This window comes from Mus musculus, chromosome X, assembly GCF_000001635.26.
Source record: "Mus musculus strain C57BL/6J chromosome X, GRCm38.p6 C57BL/6J".
Taxonomy (NCBI): Eukaryota; Metazoa; Chordata; class Mammalia; order Rodentia; family Muridae; genus Mus; species Mus musculus.
In genome coordinates this window covers 18,870,330-18,885,945 of record NC_000086.7, presented here as the reverse complement: position 1 = coordinate 18,885,945, position 15,616 = coordinate 18,870,330, and positions in this window count along the sequence as shown.

Genomic DNA, 15,616 nt, shown 5'->3' with positions numbered 1-15,616 from the left:
TTGTTGCCAGAATTCAATTGTGGTTAAAGGTAACAATCACATATTAAATGCTTCACAGATGGTTAATATTTGTGAAAAATAAGAATTATGTATCTGAAGCAGGAGGATTGCCATGAGATTCAGGACATCCTGAGATATATAGTGAATTGTAGGACTATATAGTGAGACTCTGCCCTCATCTCTCCAAATAATAATAGTAACTGGGCTTGTCCTAGTTTCCACCAGTTCCTGGCTAGGAAAAAGTAGCAGGATCCACCAGGAGGCAATTGATGATAGTGAAGATATTACATCTACCTCTAGGGAAACTGAGGTACCATTTACCTGACTTACAGAATTTACACTTTAATGGAAAGCAGTCTTCTTTTATATGAACATGGATTATCACATAACTAAAATTCCAAAATAATAAAGAAGAAAGTAACTTAGAAAGGAAGAATGTAATAACTGCTTGAACATCAAATACTTGCTAAAACACCAGATGTTTACTAATTAAGTATGAATGGATCAAAACTTTTACATGGTTAATTTCTTTTTAATACACAAGGGTTTGATAATTAAAGGACAAAATCTTTGCAAAAATCTCAGTATTTGCAAAGTGCTTTATAGTAATAGGATTCTCTAACACATCGATCCTACTCAGTATTAACTCAATCCTTTAGAATGGGCTGTACTCCCTGTCTTACCTCCTTCAAATATGTAAAGAAGTTACCAAAGCCTCCATGGAAGAAAATAAGTATATTTGATTAAGTGCCTGAAACCCTAATTCTAGAAATTTTTCAATAATGTCTATTGCTAAAATTATTACTCACTTTCTATGTAAAAAGTAAGAAATTTAAATACATGGTTCATTGATTTTTTCCTAACAGCCTTTGGAAATGTGCTATGACTACCTCTGCCTTAAAAATGCAGAAATTGGGCCCTATGGAGAGTAGATAAAATTATAACATACCATGTTCTTAGTCACTAGAGCCCCTACTTCCAAAACTGGTATTTATCTTTGAGGAAGAAGTCTGTGCCAGAATTAATGCAGAAGGCCCACTGCAAACTGAGCCCAATTTCCATCTATCTGCAAACCATGGGGTTAGGATTATGGCTTCTCTTCCCACCACCATTATTCATTCCCTGAACCCTCTTTCACTCACTGCCTCCCATTCTCTAAGTCAAGTCAATAAATGAGCTTATCAAATTATTTAAAATATTGTTCTCTTGAATCATATACACAATTTACAGCAATTCAACATGGCTGGAGTGGCTTTACCAGATTTTGGAAGTTGTACATAGTTGTAGTTATGGTTACTGACACACACACACACACACACACACACAAAATCATGGAATCTAGTATTAGTTTTTCTAGCAATGGTTTTTGCCTTTCATCAAAAATAGCTAAAGTTTAATGTATTCTACACTTTTCAATACCTCAGATATATGACCTTTTAAGTAAAGAAATACATACTTTAAATTATAAATGCTGAGAATATTTCAAATATCTAGGATTTCAGATGAAGGCAGAGGGGTTTTACTTATCATTTGAAATATAGTTCTTAGCATCTTGTAATTATTTTAATTCCTAGACCTTTAAAAGCTGACTTGGTACAGTGAATTCTTCCTGTGCTAAAAAATTGAGATATGTGAGTTTAGTCTACTTATAACTGAACAGAATATGGTTGCATGGGTGGTAGGAGAAGATACAAGACTCCTGGGTCGGTAATTAATTTCAGGAAGGATCAGAGAGTAGGTTGCAAGCACATCAGAGAATGTTTCCTGGGGAGGAGCTCTCATAAGGTGCTGGGGAGATGGCCAGGTAGCATCTGCACATTTAGGAAAATATAGATCTTTTAAAAGTGAAAAACAAACATTTCTAGCCTTTTCTCAGGCGCAAAACACTGCATTACACAGCTATTCTTGAAAATGTAACCTGGAACAGAAAAACAGTCTTATTTTGCTTACAAGATACACAGAAACAGAGAGACCTGTGGAAGTGCTCAATGTCTGAAATATGATTCAGACAGGTAAACGGGATTTAACTGAACTCTACTGGGAAATTTGCTGCACTAGTGCTATAGTGAAATGGCTGCCATGAATTGGTAAGAAAACCCAGGATGAAAACATTCAATTGTGAATTGTTTCATTCAACATTAATACCTACATGAGAGAGAGAGAGAGAGAGAGAGAGAGAGAGAGAGAGATCCTCTTTAGCCTGCTATTTCCTCCCTTCCCCTCATATTTAGATTATCTGCTATTGTTTTTTTTTAAAGTCCCCAAAGCCTAGTGACTAAAAACAATATATTAAGGATCAATTATTCTGTGGGTTGAATGGGCACAGCCAGGTGGTCCTTCGTTTCTCCCAGGTGGTTAGACTCTGATGGCAGCTGGAGTCATTAGGAGACTCAACTGAGTGAGACATCCAAAATGGATTCTTTAGCCACATCTGTCTCATCTGCCAAGATCTGAGAAACAGCTAAATGTTTTTCAGGCATTTCCCTCTTCATCTAGCTTCTTCATGTGGCTTCCACAAAGGACAGTAGTTTAGGGGTAGTCCGACTTTTTACAGGACAACTGGCTTCCTTCAGAGCAAGTAGTCAAAGAGAGTCAGGTATAAACTGCAAGGCTTTTCTTTACCACCAGAACAAGGGACTTCACCCAAGGGGAAACACCAGGAGATTTAGAACATGTGAGGTTAGGAGCACCCCTGGTGACTATCACATGAAGGAAAGTTAGAATCTAGCTAAAAGTCAAATGTGCATTTGTCCACCAGGCTAGGACTCTATTTTTAAACAAATATAATTACCTAAAACACAACCTAGTGTTTTGGTTAAGCATAGCAGAGCCAAAGTTTCTTTTTATTAAACAAAAGAGAAAAAAAGAGAACTTTGAACTTAAATTATCATCTGTAAACTTGACTCCCATTTATTGGAGGATTTTGATAACAGCCCAGACTTTGTTCTGTTGTTGGCTGGAGGCAGACCTGACACCATTCTCGGGCTGACAAACAAAAACAGGTGAGTGCATCTGACATGACTCACCTTGCTAGCAGTGATTACCACCCAGATCTGGTCTGGCAAAGCAGACCACCCTCCCTTTCAAATGCACCCAGGCTCACGCACAACCTGAAGCATATCCTTGATCCTTTCAGATATGATGGACTGAACACACATCCAAACTCGTTCCAGTGAGAGACATTTTGTTTGAGTCTTTGGCAAAATGTTGGCTGGCAAAGTCATCTGGCTGGCACATTCCTCCAGCATCAAGTTATGGCACTGCCACCTCTTCTCAGTAGAGTTTTGAAATTTCATTTTGCACACCCTGTACAATGTGAGTCACTCGGCTTGCAGAGGAGGAGGAGGAGGAGGCGGCCATCTGCTAGTCATGAGTAGATGACAAATACCCTGCCCTTCGAATTTCCATCCTCATTTCACAATATTTAAGTAAACACATTTTGTAACCACTTTTTTTTCAGAGTTCCATAGGGTTTGACATGATTTTTTGAAAACACTGTATGAAGCTACCTTTTCTCCTTTCCTTCAAACAACTGTATCTATTGATTACTGAAATGATACTGTGAAGTTTTAAACAGTCAGAGCAAAAGGAATACACATCTGAATCGCATAATTAAGCCCCGTGCCATTTCAGAACAACTGTAAGAGACCTCTCCACCATGCACAGCTCCATGGTGACCCCTGCTGTCTGCCTGCAAAAATCCCCAACTATTACCACCCATTAGAAAGAAAAGGAGGGAGGAGGAGGAGGAGGAGGAGGAGGAGGAGGAGGAGGAGGAGGAGGAGGACAAGGAAAGGACGAGGAGGACGAGGAGGACAAGGAGGACAAGGAGGAGGAGAAGCAGGAAAAGAAAAGAAAAGAAAAGAAAAGAAAAGAAAAGAAAAGAAAAGAAAAGAAAAGAAAAGAAAGGAAAAGAAAAGAAAGGAAAAGAAAAGAAAAGAAGGAAGGGAAAAAAAAGAGTGTCCAAAAGAGAAAAGCAGGTGTAAAGGTGTGGACCCAAACACTGGGCCTGAAGCTGCTTCAAGTTTGGCTGCATACCTCCTAAAACCCAAAAGAAGTGCAGAATCTGTGGTAAGAAAGACTACAGCTTTTTAAGTCAGAGAATGTCTTGCTATTAAAATTTAAAAACACTTCCTATGGAGTTTTGGTAGCATATCCCAGGTGGTACAAGGACTGACATATCCCATGTGGTACAAGGACTGGCATATCCTTAAAATTTGCACAGCCACAAAATAAGGCTGTTTTTTAAACTTTGATGAGGGAAAAGGGCGGGTGCCATTGAGAAAATGAAATACATTTCTGCTGACAAGTAGAGAAAGTGAGAAATGGACCTACTGGCAGAAAGGCCATGATGTTCTCAGCTCATCAAAACAGTGGAAAAGGAATAAAATAAAATAAAGCCACTGAACAATCACAAAAGTAACAAGACATCATCCTTCTCTAACATCGAGTGATCATTGTTTCTTTATGTATGACTGTAACAAGGTCTTTACCCATGAAGACTGTTGTGTTACCCACCAGAGGTTCTCAACCTTTCTAATACTGCAACCCTTTAGTACAGGTCTGCCTGTTTGTTGGCCCTTAACCATAAAATTAATTTCATTGCTATTTTATACTGTAATTTTGCCACTGTACTGAATTGTAACATAATATCTATGTTTTCTGACGGTATTAGGAGACCCAGGTCAATGGATCATTCAACATTTCCGAGGGAATTGTAACTCACAGGTCAAGAGCCACTGCCCAACACCAAGTTCCCTCTGATTTTTGAGAATTTGGGATGTAGAATTATTTCTTTTCTCCAATACCTTCTGGGGAATCACTTGCAGCAAAGCTAGTCCCCTGAGAAACACCTGCTTGCTCTTTCCAGTGTTAGCTTTCTTTTGCTAGAACTAGCTTGCAAATTTAACTTCTAAAAATCCTATGTCTGTGGTAGGTGAGCTTTCTTAGAAAAAAAATACCGTCCAGCAAAGGTGATTCTAAAGAGGCTTCTGAGAGTATGGACTGGGCAGTATTTCTATTCTCTCTCTTGTGTAGAGCAGTATGCTTTGTCAAGGGGAACACCTATGCTTCCCTTAGATTATCATACCTTAATATTCTTCTGTTGGTCAGGCTTTCAATACAAACTCACTTGTAGTTTGTTTAGGAGTGTACTCTCTTATGGAAGTTTCCAGATGTTAGCCAGTATTTTGACCCTGACTGAGTGCAGTTGCATGTCCTTGATCAACAATAATATTTTTTTTCTAACACAGTCGATGTCATGATTTCTTGGCCTCATAACTGTCTTATTCTTTTTACTTTCTCTGGGGACCTTTGTTAGCATCAAACCTAACAAAGAGAGAAATCACATCCCTTTATTTTCTAGCAGCCCATGACAAACCTGGAGCCATTTCTCAAACACAGACAACATAAGAATGCTTAGAGTTGATGCTGGCCACCACACCCTCCCTCATGGAAACCTGCAGGATCAGTCAGGCTGAGACTTTATTTTCTTTATAGCCTTTCCAGTACCTAACTTGCTTCTGCTGCTTCCATCCTCGTCTTCTCTGTGAGCACTTACAAGAGAACACACAAAATACTCTTGTCAGCCTCTTCCTGTGTAGGACTCAGCCTACAACTCACACTGCACTCTTTCCATATCCCTACAAATAGGAACTCACATCCTTATTGTTCAGGTGAAGCAATGTTCGGGGGTTATAAGTGTGGCCTGTGGTCTCATAGTTGCTATATAGTAAGGTAGACCTGGATGAACTTGAAGTCTTCATTCAACCTTTCTTTTTACTATGCATTGATACTCTCCCTCAGGGCTTCATGTCTGGCCTTATCTTCCTTCTTGAGTATACAATATTCTGATGACAAGAAATAAAGGCCCAGATGTCATGTGCCAAACACCTGATACATAACTGATGGTCTATACTGGACCTAAGTCACATATTTCCTCTCTGAAAAACATCAGGGCTCATTGCCACCTCTTCCTCCTTGACTTCAGGACAGATCAACTCTGCTGTTTGTGATATGTCATTATCCTCTTCCTGCACCCAGGTCACCACCTTTAACACTGTTCATTCGTGAAGCAACATCAAAATCAAGGGCCCTGAGAAGGCACGACTTCTGTTTATTTAATCACACAGAATAATCACTGCTCAGCTCCTAGGTGGTGCTTTCTATATGTCATACTAGCAAAGTTGGGTCACTCCTGGGAATACCTGTATACAATATTAGTTTCATTGTGAAGATCTCTTTTAAAACCAGAATTTATTTGAAGAAGCAAGACTACATACTACTATAAAACCACCCACTGCTAAAGTCAGAATTGTCTTTTATCTATCAAAGGAAATTCGCTATGATGGGAAGGAGAAAAGGTCTATTGCATCTGTTTCTCACATTCCACCGCCACAAACATTCAGGAAGGCTAGTCACTGGGACAGAATGAGGAGTGGGAAGGCAAGCAGATTCATAGTATCTAAGGATCAGAAGTAATGTTAACCACAGCTAAGACCCATACTGATGCAGCTGTACAGAACTGTTCAAGAACCAATATGGGCTAGTGGAGCCTCTTTTCAATTGTCTGCTCCCTCTTTCAAGCTCTCTGTTCCAAGTTTCCCTTTCTGACAAGAGTCTAGTCTGGGGGATCATAAAAGAAATAAAATACAATACACAGACATGACCCACTAGGACAGAACAGAATGAAAACCACAAATTATAATTGGTACATTTTACTTCCCCAAACCGTAAACATAATCACCACACTGTACCACTTTTCCAGGATCTTTTTCAAATGTGCATATAACTGTTTATGCAAAAATCACAAATCAAATAATTCAAGATAGTATACTTTGAGAGGTATCAGAATGTTTACCAGTGCCCATGATTTTTAATCTCCATCTATCAGATTAAGGATTTGTTTCTAAAAACACCCCATTAGCATAAGAAGAGCCACAAAAGAACCTAGACTCACTGATACTTCAGAGTTCCAGGAAGATTCATTTATCAAGCATCAAACACAAAGCCAGATGTAAAACAAACAAACAAACAAACAAAAAACCCACCAGCACAAGTTTTAATGTAATTTGGGAGACAAAAGGAGTTAGTATTTAGTGGAAGACCACACCCAAAAACTGGGGAGGCCATACCTGGAGGGCAGAGACAACACTAACAATACCAATACCAGACTTGCACTTCAACTCTAGACAGCAGCTGTTTAAGAAAGTGTCGAATGACTACAAAGATAAAACAATCTGGAATCACGTACTAGAGGACCACAGGTTCATCACTATACCCAAGGAGTCTTTCCCCTTTAGGAGTCCTTGGGTGGAGATTCAGGCCTGACTTGCAGGCAGAGCTCTCTGTACAGCATAATGTACAGGCCACTTCAACTAGGCAACTTCAAACCCATCAGCCCACTACAGCTCTTCTGTTTATTTCTGAAGGTAAGGGGCCATGCTCTGTCTTTAAACCAAATTCACTGCCTACAAAGGTGAGATCCATGGATTTATGCTTGATGGTGATGTAAGAAATCATATTCATAGATAAAATCCTGTGTTTTTGTTAACTTTATTATTCTCTGAAAATCCCAAATAGGAAATTATCTGGTTTTCAACTGTAGGAGGAAAGCATTGCTGGGCCTTTGAAGCATAAAATGTGAGATGAAGAGGACAATGGATGGGAGGGAGAGGCACCAGCTGAATTCCCCATCACTTCCTGAAGAAGCATGTGGAAAGTATGAATCTGCTCACATGCATAGCAAATGATTAAAGAATGTAGGTTGACATTGCTCAATTAGAGAGCCTAAGACATGTGTGTGAGGAGATGGTGGAAAAAATGCTGGAAAGAACACTGGTATGTTGGTCAGAAAAATCTCCTATGAGTGGCCATGTAGACTAACAGTGATTGCATCTTTGTAGCCTCAGTTCCTACATCATTAACAATGAGATAATAGCTACATCATCAGTCTGGGGATGTAGTTCAGTTACAAAACACTTCTCTGTTGTACTCAATATCTGGGGTCCCATCTCCAGCACTGACAAAAACAAACAAACAAACAAACAACCCACAGCTACACCAAGTTCAGAATTAAATGGTATATCTCACCTATAGATTGAAACCTAGTGGCTCTTCAATAAATAAATGCAAATCAGTGTCACCAGGAAATCCCTGTATATAAGTGACTAATGCACTAAATAAAAAAAAAATCTGAAGAATAAAAATTTAGTTGAATTGCAACAAATAGTAAAATGAGCAACAAATATTTACTGGACAACTACTGTCTTCCAGGTGATTTGTTAAGTGCTGCAAAGTATCCTTATTTAATATTATTAACAACCAATAATGTAGATAATTATTATCGTGATGTTATATTTTTAAAAACTAAGGGCAGACACAGTGGAACACGACTGTAATCTCAGCTTGGGCTGAGGCAGAAAGATAATGATTTCCAAGCCAGCCTGGCCTAAATAATGAGACTCTGTCACAAAAGTGAAAAGAAGTTGACTTGGAGATATTACATAACATATCCACTGTCTCATATCTACTGAGTAATAGTGCCAGAGTTTAAACTGAGACTTCCAGAATTGAAACTGCTGGTATTTCTTCACAGATGCTGAAGCCATTACCAAGAACTATAAGAGGAAAAACAATGGCAAGTAGTAACCATAATCATTCTAACAAAAAACAAGTCTTTCTCTTACACAAGATTCTATAGTACTAAGTACTTCCATTTGCATTTTCATTAGCACACTAGCAAAATAGATGTCATAGATAGTGTACAACTTGGGTAAGATGATGTATATAGTTCTATGACTCAGGAACTTGGGAATATAGTATCAGTGCCTACTTTACATGTTTGCGATGATTTGAGCAAGCTAATATTTGTATATTCTTTAGGGTATCTTCTAGAATGTGTTACATATTCTCATTAAATAGTTACATGACAAATACAAAACTTAATATTGTGAATCAGCATGATGTGTTTATAAAAAGATAAAGAAAGGGGGAATGTTCTATGGAGGTATAGTCAATGATTGGGGAAGGGATGTGCCTCAGCCAGCCCATGCTGAGGCATCCCTTCCCCCTGAGGGACCAGCCACACATAGGTATAGTATAGAATCGAATTTATTAAGGGCATGGGGAGGGGAGTCAAGGGGGTAGTAGAGGCAGAGAAAGACAGAGAGAGAAAGAGAGACAGACAGACAGACAGAGAGAAAGAGAGAGGAGAAGTAGAGGAGTAGAAGAGTAGAGGCCTGCCATGAGCATGTGGAGAGAGAGGGGGGAAGGGAAGGGAAAGGGGAGAGAGGGGAGAGAAGGGAAGAGAAAGAGAAAGCAAGAGAGCAAGAGGGCAAGGAGGGGGCAAGCAGCCCCTTTTATAGTGGGTCAGGCCTACCTGGCTATTGTTAAGTAACTATGGGGCATAGCATACCTGGCAGTTGCCAGGTAACTGTGGGGTGGAGTTTGGACAGAATGCTAACACAGTATATACCCAGGCTTTTTTTTTTTTGCTTAAATTCTGCATGAAGCTGCTCTGCAGTTCTTGGGTTGTTTGGAAGGCTTACTCTCAGCTTTTTGGTCCTTTCCATTGCTTCCCTTACCACAAATCCAACAGTAACTACTCCTCTGAGAGCTGTTTCTACAGCTGCCCTCTTCTCCTTTCTCTCTTGTTTTCTCAACTATATAAAACCACTGTTAGCTCAGCCTACCACTGTTCTGAATCAATAAGCCTGTAGCAGGCTGAAAAAGCCATCAGAGTGGGTGTGTGGCAAATTGCTGTGGCAATGTCTTTAATTACCTATGGTTTCAGAAATAACAGGAAAACACACACACACAAAAGACGCCACCCATCTGTCATAGAGATGGGTAGAAACCAAGGAAGACAAGAGCTACCACCAACCTGGTAAAAGACAAGAGAAAACCACACCCAGATGTTTTCCTAATTTTCTCTTGTGCCTACTTGTACCTTGCTCTTTCATATGTAGACCTATGCTGTCATCAAGTGCCCTGAAGCAGAGGAAACACCCACATTTCCAGGAGAAATTTATGGCAATATCCTTACCAGGGTGTTGCCAAGAATGTTCCCACAAATCACATCTCCTGAGACTTCTTTCATTCCAAGTTCTGCAACACATCTATGATAGAAATATTTCAAAGGAAAATGAATAGAACAGATTCTTTTAAAGATGGTACCTGAGCCCCAACCACACATACCATCAAATGTCACCACCAAAGTTCAACTTTGATACAAATCAAAGCAAGACCTCTTTATAATTTCCTCCTACTGAAAATGAACCTGACCCATGAATTCTCATGCTCTTATATGGAACCCCCCCCTACTGCCACAGGACTGCACTCCAGTTGGAATTTCTTTCTTTGAATTTTTTCTGCCAGAACTTTCTACCATGCCCAGTCTCAGCAAGATGTTATGACCTATCACACTATGCTCCACTCTACTGGGGTCTTTAGCTTCTTCCTGCACTATAAGATGAGAGCTATTTATGAAATGAAAAAACTTCTGGAAAATCTAATACAAACTATTACTCTCTTATTCCAAGGGCCCTGTATTTTGAGGAGAGGCCTCTGAGGCCTTATTAATTTATCTCAAGGTAACTCTGTGTGAGTAATTGGTATGAACTTTTCTTCTGTTTTGAATGTCACTGGACTTCACAGATTGTGATTGTTCTTTAAGGACAGGAGTCGGGTCTAGCTTTGGAATCTTGTGGTATTTTTTTCTCTTTTTGCTACTCTTAAGGCTAGGGTCATTAAGAGTATCTTGCTTGTCATTCATGTAGGGTATGGTGAATAGTAGAAATCGGTTTATTTATTGTTTGTCTTTTATATAATGGTAGAAGTTGCATGCCATAGAGTCAGGGAATGGACGCTATATTCTTTGTTATTCAGATTATTTTAATTGGTGATAACAGAAGGGGTTCTTTCTATTCTCCTTTAGAATCTTGTCCTGACTGTCCAATATCTACTTGGCTGTAGTTCTAAAACTTCAGGTCTTTAAAATCCATTTACTTTAAACCTAATAACAAGTGCCCTAGGGCAAAAAACCCCACCAAAACCAAACCAACCAAACACACACACACACACACACACACACACACACACGCATACTTATCATATTGGATCAATGGGAATTAAAGTTATAATTGTGCCAGTTATATAATACACTCGCAATAAATAATTGTTGTGCTCTCAGTCTTTAATGGCATACATGGCCTTTGTTGCTAGTCTATAGTCCTGGACACTTAAGCAAACCAATGTTCACAAAAGATTTTGTTTTGTTCCCACCAAATTCATGCCCTGGCTGTGTGCCAGGTGATTTTCAAAGAGAGTGTCTACATTGCCCTTAAAAACTCAGCTAATGTTTTGCTCCCCAGTAACACCACTGTTCAGAGCCAGAGATAGGAACCAGAATAATTCTTTGCTCTGATTTCCAGGAAAGGTGAACAATGCTACTAATTAGCTAGAACAAAGAGAGAAGTCTATATGAGCCACATGCAGAGGATTCCACTTAAATTCAAAGCAAAAACAAAAACAAAAACCTAAAAAACAACCCTCTGATAATTTCTACTTTATAAATGCCCTTTAAAATGCTGCCATGTGACAGGAAACACTTTCAGATTTCATTTTTTTTTCCAGGCTTGTGACCTCTCACCTACTTTGAATGATTCACTCAGTCTATTCACTCTCCAGGAATGTTGGCTTTGGCAAAGAACTGCAAGTCTCTTAAAATAAACACAACTGGGCTTTCATCTCACAGCAATCACTTCTGCCTGCATATTTCACACACTGTGTGGCAGGATATGTTGAATTAAAATCATAATCTCTGAAGTGAGATCCAGGTCCAGGTTAGGCCACTCAAGAATTAATCATGCATTAATTTCCCAAGAAGAATATGAGTAAGAGCTCCAGCCATTACTTCTCCCAGGTAATGGTCTCAACCCCTCCCAATTACCCCAAGCTACAGTAAATTAAATTCATGCAGGAAATGGCATTTGGAAAAAAAGAAACCAATGCCAATACTATTTTAAACATGTACAAACTAGAGATGTAAGCTAAATCACCCTGTTGGTTTTTTTTTAAAGTATAACTCAAAAGTTAAATCTCACCAGATGTATCAAATTTTTATGGATTAACAATATGTTCAACATATTTTAGATGTTTGAATAGTTTCAAACAAATATATGACAAAAAGCCCTTGTGAGCTTAAAGTCTTCCAGGATGAGCAAGACAAATGAACACATGCAAAACACTAATGACAGAGGCCAGATGTATGGTAGCCACTCAATGAAACGTTTGTCTGTGTGACACCAGAATTTCAATTCCTCCAGGTATGTGCCTATAAATTAACTACCTAGACATGTATATTTATCTTGGATTTCTCATATATATAAAAAAGCACATGCCATAATAAATTAATCAAGTGACTACAATGATTCAGTAAGATAGAAATGACAAAATTACTATGTGTGCCTAATATGGCCTGTAATAAAACAACAATCTAAGAAGTCAGTCCAAGGAAGTTAATGCTATTCTTGGTTGCTTTTCAATGGATATAAGTAGGTAGGTTAAATCACCATTTTAATTTTTAAAATTTAAATGCTGTGCTTGCTGCTAGAGCAGACCACTAGTTTGTCTGTTCCCATGAAGACTCCATATTCCGATACATTCCAAAGGACCTGCTTCACTCAGAGCAGTTGGTAAGAACACCCCAGCCCTAGCCCTTAGTCCCAGAGCTGCTGCTAGGAGTCTGGTGGACTCTGGACCCATCACTCACCAAAAGCCTTGCCCTCCCCAATACTATTCCCCTTCCTTCCATCCCTCCCAACTCTTCTACCTGGTCCTTGCTGCTGTGGCAGATACCTAGTTAGTCTGCTCCCCCTGAAGATTCCATATCCCAATACATTCCAGAGGACCCACTGTACTCAGAGCAGTTGCACACAGCAATCTGAACAATTGAGAAGTTGAGGACCCTCTGTACTCAGAGCAATTGAGGATCCAATGCTCTCAGAGTAGTTGGACAACAGCTTGAGGGCTCCAAGGAAGACCCAATAGTCTGAAAGCCTCCCAGGAGATATATTGCAGCCAGGGCAACAGATCAGCAGCTTCTCTGCTCCTGTGTAGAGCCCCTAGTTGGAAGGCCCCACAGGTGGTCTGATACAGACAGGGCAACAAGCCTACCTGAAGACCTGAAGCAACCCAGGGACAAAAGAGGCAGAATCAACAAACACCAGGGATATCCAGATGGCAAAAGGCAAGCACAAGACCAACACATGGGCATCACCAAAACCCAGTTCTCCTACCACAGCAATCCCTGAATACACTAATATACCTGAAAATCAGAATTCTGTCCTAAAATCCTATCTCATGAAGATAACAGAGTCTTTTAAAGAGGATATCAATAACTCACTGAAAGAAATACAGGCAAATAGGTGAAGGAATTGAATAAAGGAATCCAAGACCCAAAAGTAGAAGTAGAAACAATAAAGAAAACACAAATGGGGGCAAACCTGGAAATGGAAAACCTAGGAAAGAGGTCAAGAATTGCAGATCTAAGTATTACCAACAGAATTCAAGAGATAGAAGAATGAATCTCAGGTGTAGAAGATATAGTAGAAGAGGTTTACACAACTGTCAAAGAAAATTGAAAATATAAAAAACTACTAACCAGAGGCCTTGGTCTTGCCAAGATTATATGCCCCAGTACAGGGGAATGCCAGGGCCAGGAAGTGGGAGTAGATAGGTTGGGGAGCAAGGTGAGGGGTGGGTATAGGGTACTTTCAGGATAGCACTTGAAATGTAAATGAAGAAAATATCTAGTAATTTTTTTTTGAAAAAAAAAAAAAAAAAAAAAAACAAACTCATAACCTAAAGCATCCGGAAAATTCAGGACACAATGAAAAGACCAAACATAAGAATCATTGGAATAGAGGAGAACCATGATTCCCAGCTCAAAGGATGTGAAAATGTCTTCAAAAAAATCATAGAAGAAAACTTCCCCAAACTAAAAAAGAGATGGACATAAAGGTAAAAGATGCCAAAAATGAACAATGGAAAGAATAAAGCATCTTCAATAAATGGTGCTGGTCTAACTGGCTGGCAGTATGTAGAAGAATGAAAATATTTGTCACCTTGTACAAAGCTCAAGTCCAAGTGGGCCAAGGACCTCAACATAAAACAAGATACACTGCATCTAATAGAAGATAAAGTGGAAAAGAGTTGTGAACTCACTGGCACAGGGGGAAATTTCCTAAACAGAACTCCAATGTCTCATGCTCTAAGATCAACAATTGATAAATGGAACCTCATAAAACTTGAAAAATTCTTTAAGGCAAAGGACATAGATAATAAGACAAATCGTCAACCTACTGATTGGGAAAAAATCTTCACTAACCCTACATCCAATAGAGGGTAATATTCAAAATATATAAAGAACTCAAAAAGTTAATCACCAAAAAAACCCAAACAACCCAATAAAAAATGAAGTATAGGACTAAACCGAGAATTCACAACTGAGGAATCTAGAATGGTTCAGAAACACCTAAAGAAATGTTCAAAGTCCTTAGTGATAAGAGAAATGCAAATCAAAACAATCCTGAGACTCCACTTTACACCAGTCAGAATGGCTAACACCAAAATCTCAGGTGACAACACATGTTGGAGAGGATGTGGAGAAAGAGGAACACTCTTCCATTGCTGGTGGGATTGCAAACTGCTACAACCACTCTGGAAATCAATCTGGAGGTTTCTCAGAAAATTGAAAATAGATCTACCTGAATACCCAGCTTTACCACTCTTGGGAATATACCCAAAAGATGCCCGACCATACCACAGGGGCACGTGTTCGACTATGTTCATAGTGGCCTTATTTGTGATAGCCAGAAGCTGGAAACAACCCAGATGTCCCACAACAGAAGAATGGGTATAGAAAAAAAATGTGGTTTATTTACACAATGGAATACTAATCAGCAATTAAGAATGAGGAAATCCTGACTTTTGCAGGCAAATAGATGGAACTAGAAAATGTCATACTGAGTGTCAGACCCCAAAGGACATGCATGGTATGTACTCACTAATAAGTGGATATTAGCGAGATAGAGAGTGAAAGAGAGAGAGAGAGTCGACCACCAAACAGACAGCATGTACCAGCTGAGATGATGCCCCCAACACACATACAGTAGAGGACTTCCAGGTCTGTGTTCATTCAGAGAGCACCTAACCCTCAAGAGACTGGAGGCCTCAGGGAGTTTAGAGGTCAGGTAGGGTGGGGGTGGGGGCATCCACGTGGAGACAGGGTGTGGTGTGGAGGAGTTGTGGGATGTGGAACAGTCAGAGTGTGGAAGGGGAGGGACAGGGAATGGAATATTGAGTGTGAAATATGAATTAGTTATAAAATAAAATGTAAAAAATTTAAATGTTCATACCTTCTTCAGTATCTAGAACATGGTAAGTGCTTAATATACTTTGTTAACTGAGTAAATAAATAAAATTCTGAATTGTATTTAGATTAAATCTACAATAACACAGTAATAATTAATAAAGGTAAAAATCTTGTGCAAGTGGAGAACCTTTGCACTGTTAGATTTCTTGAGTTATGGTTAATAGCGTATTTCTGAACATC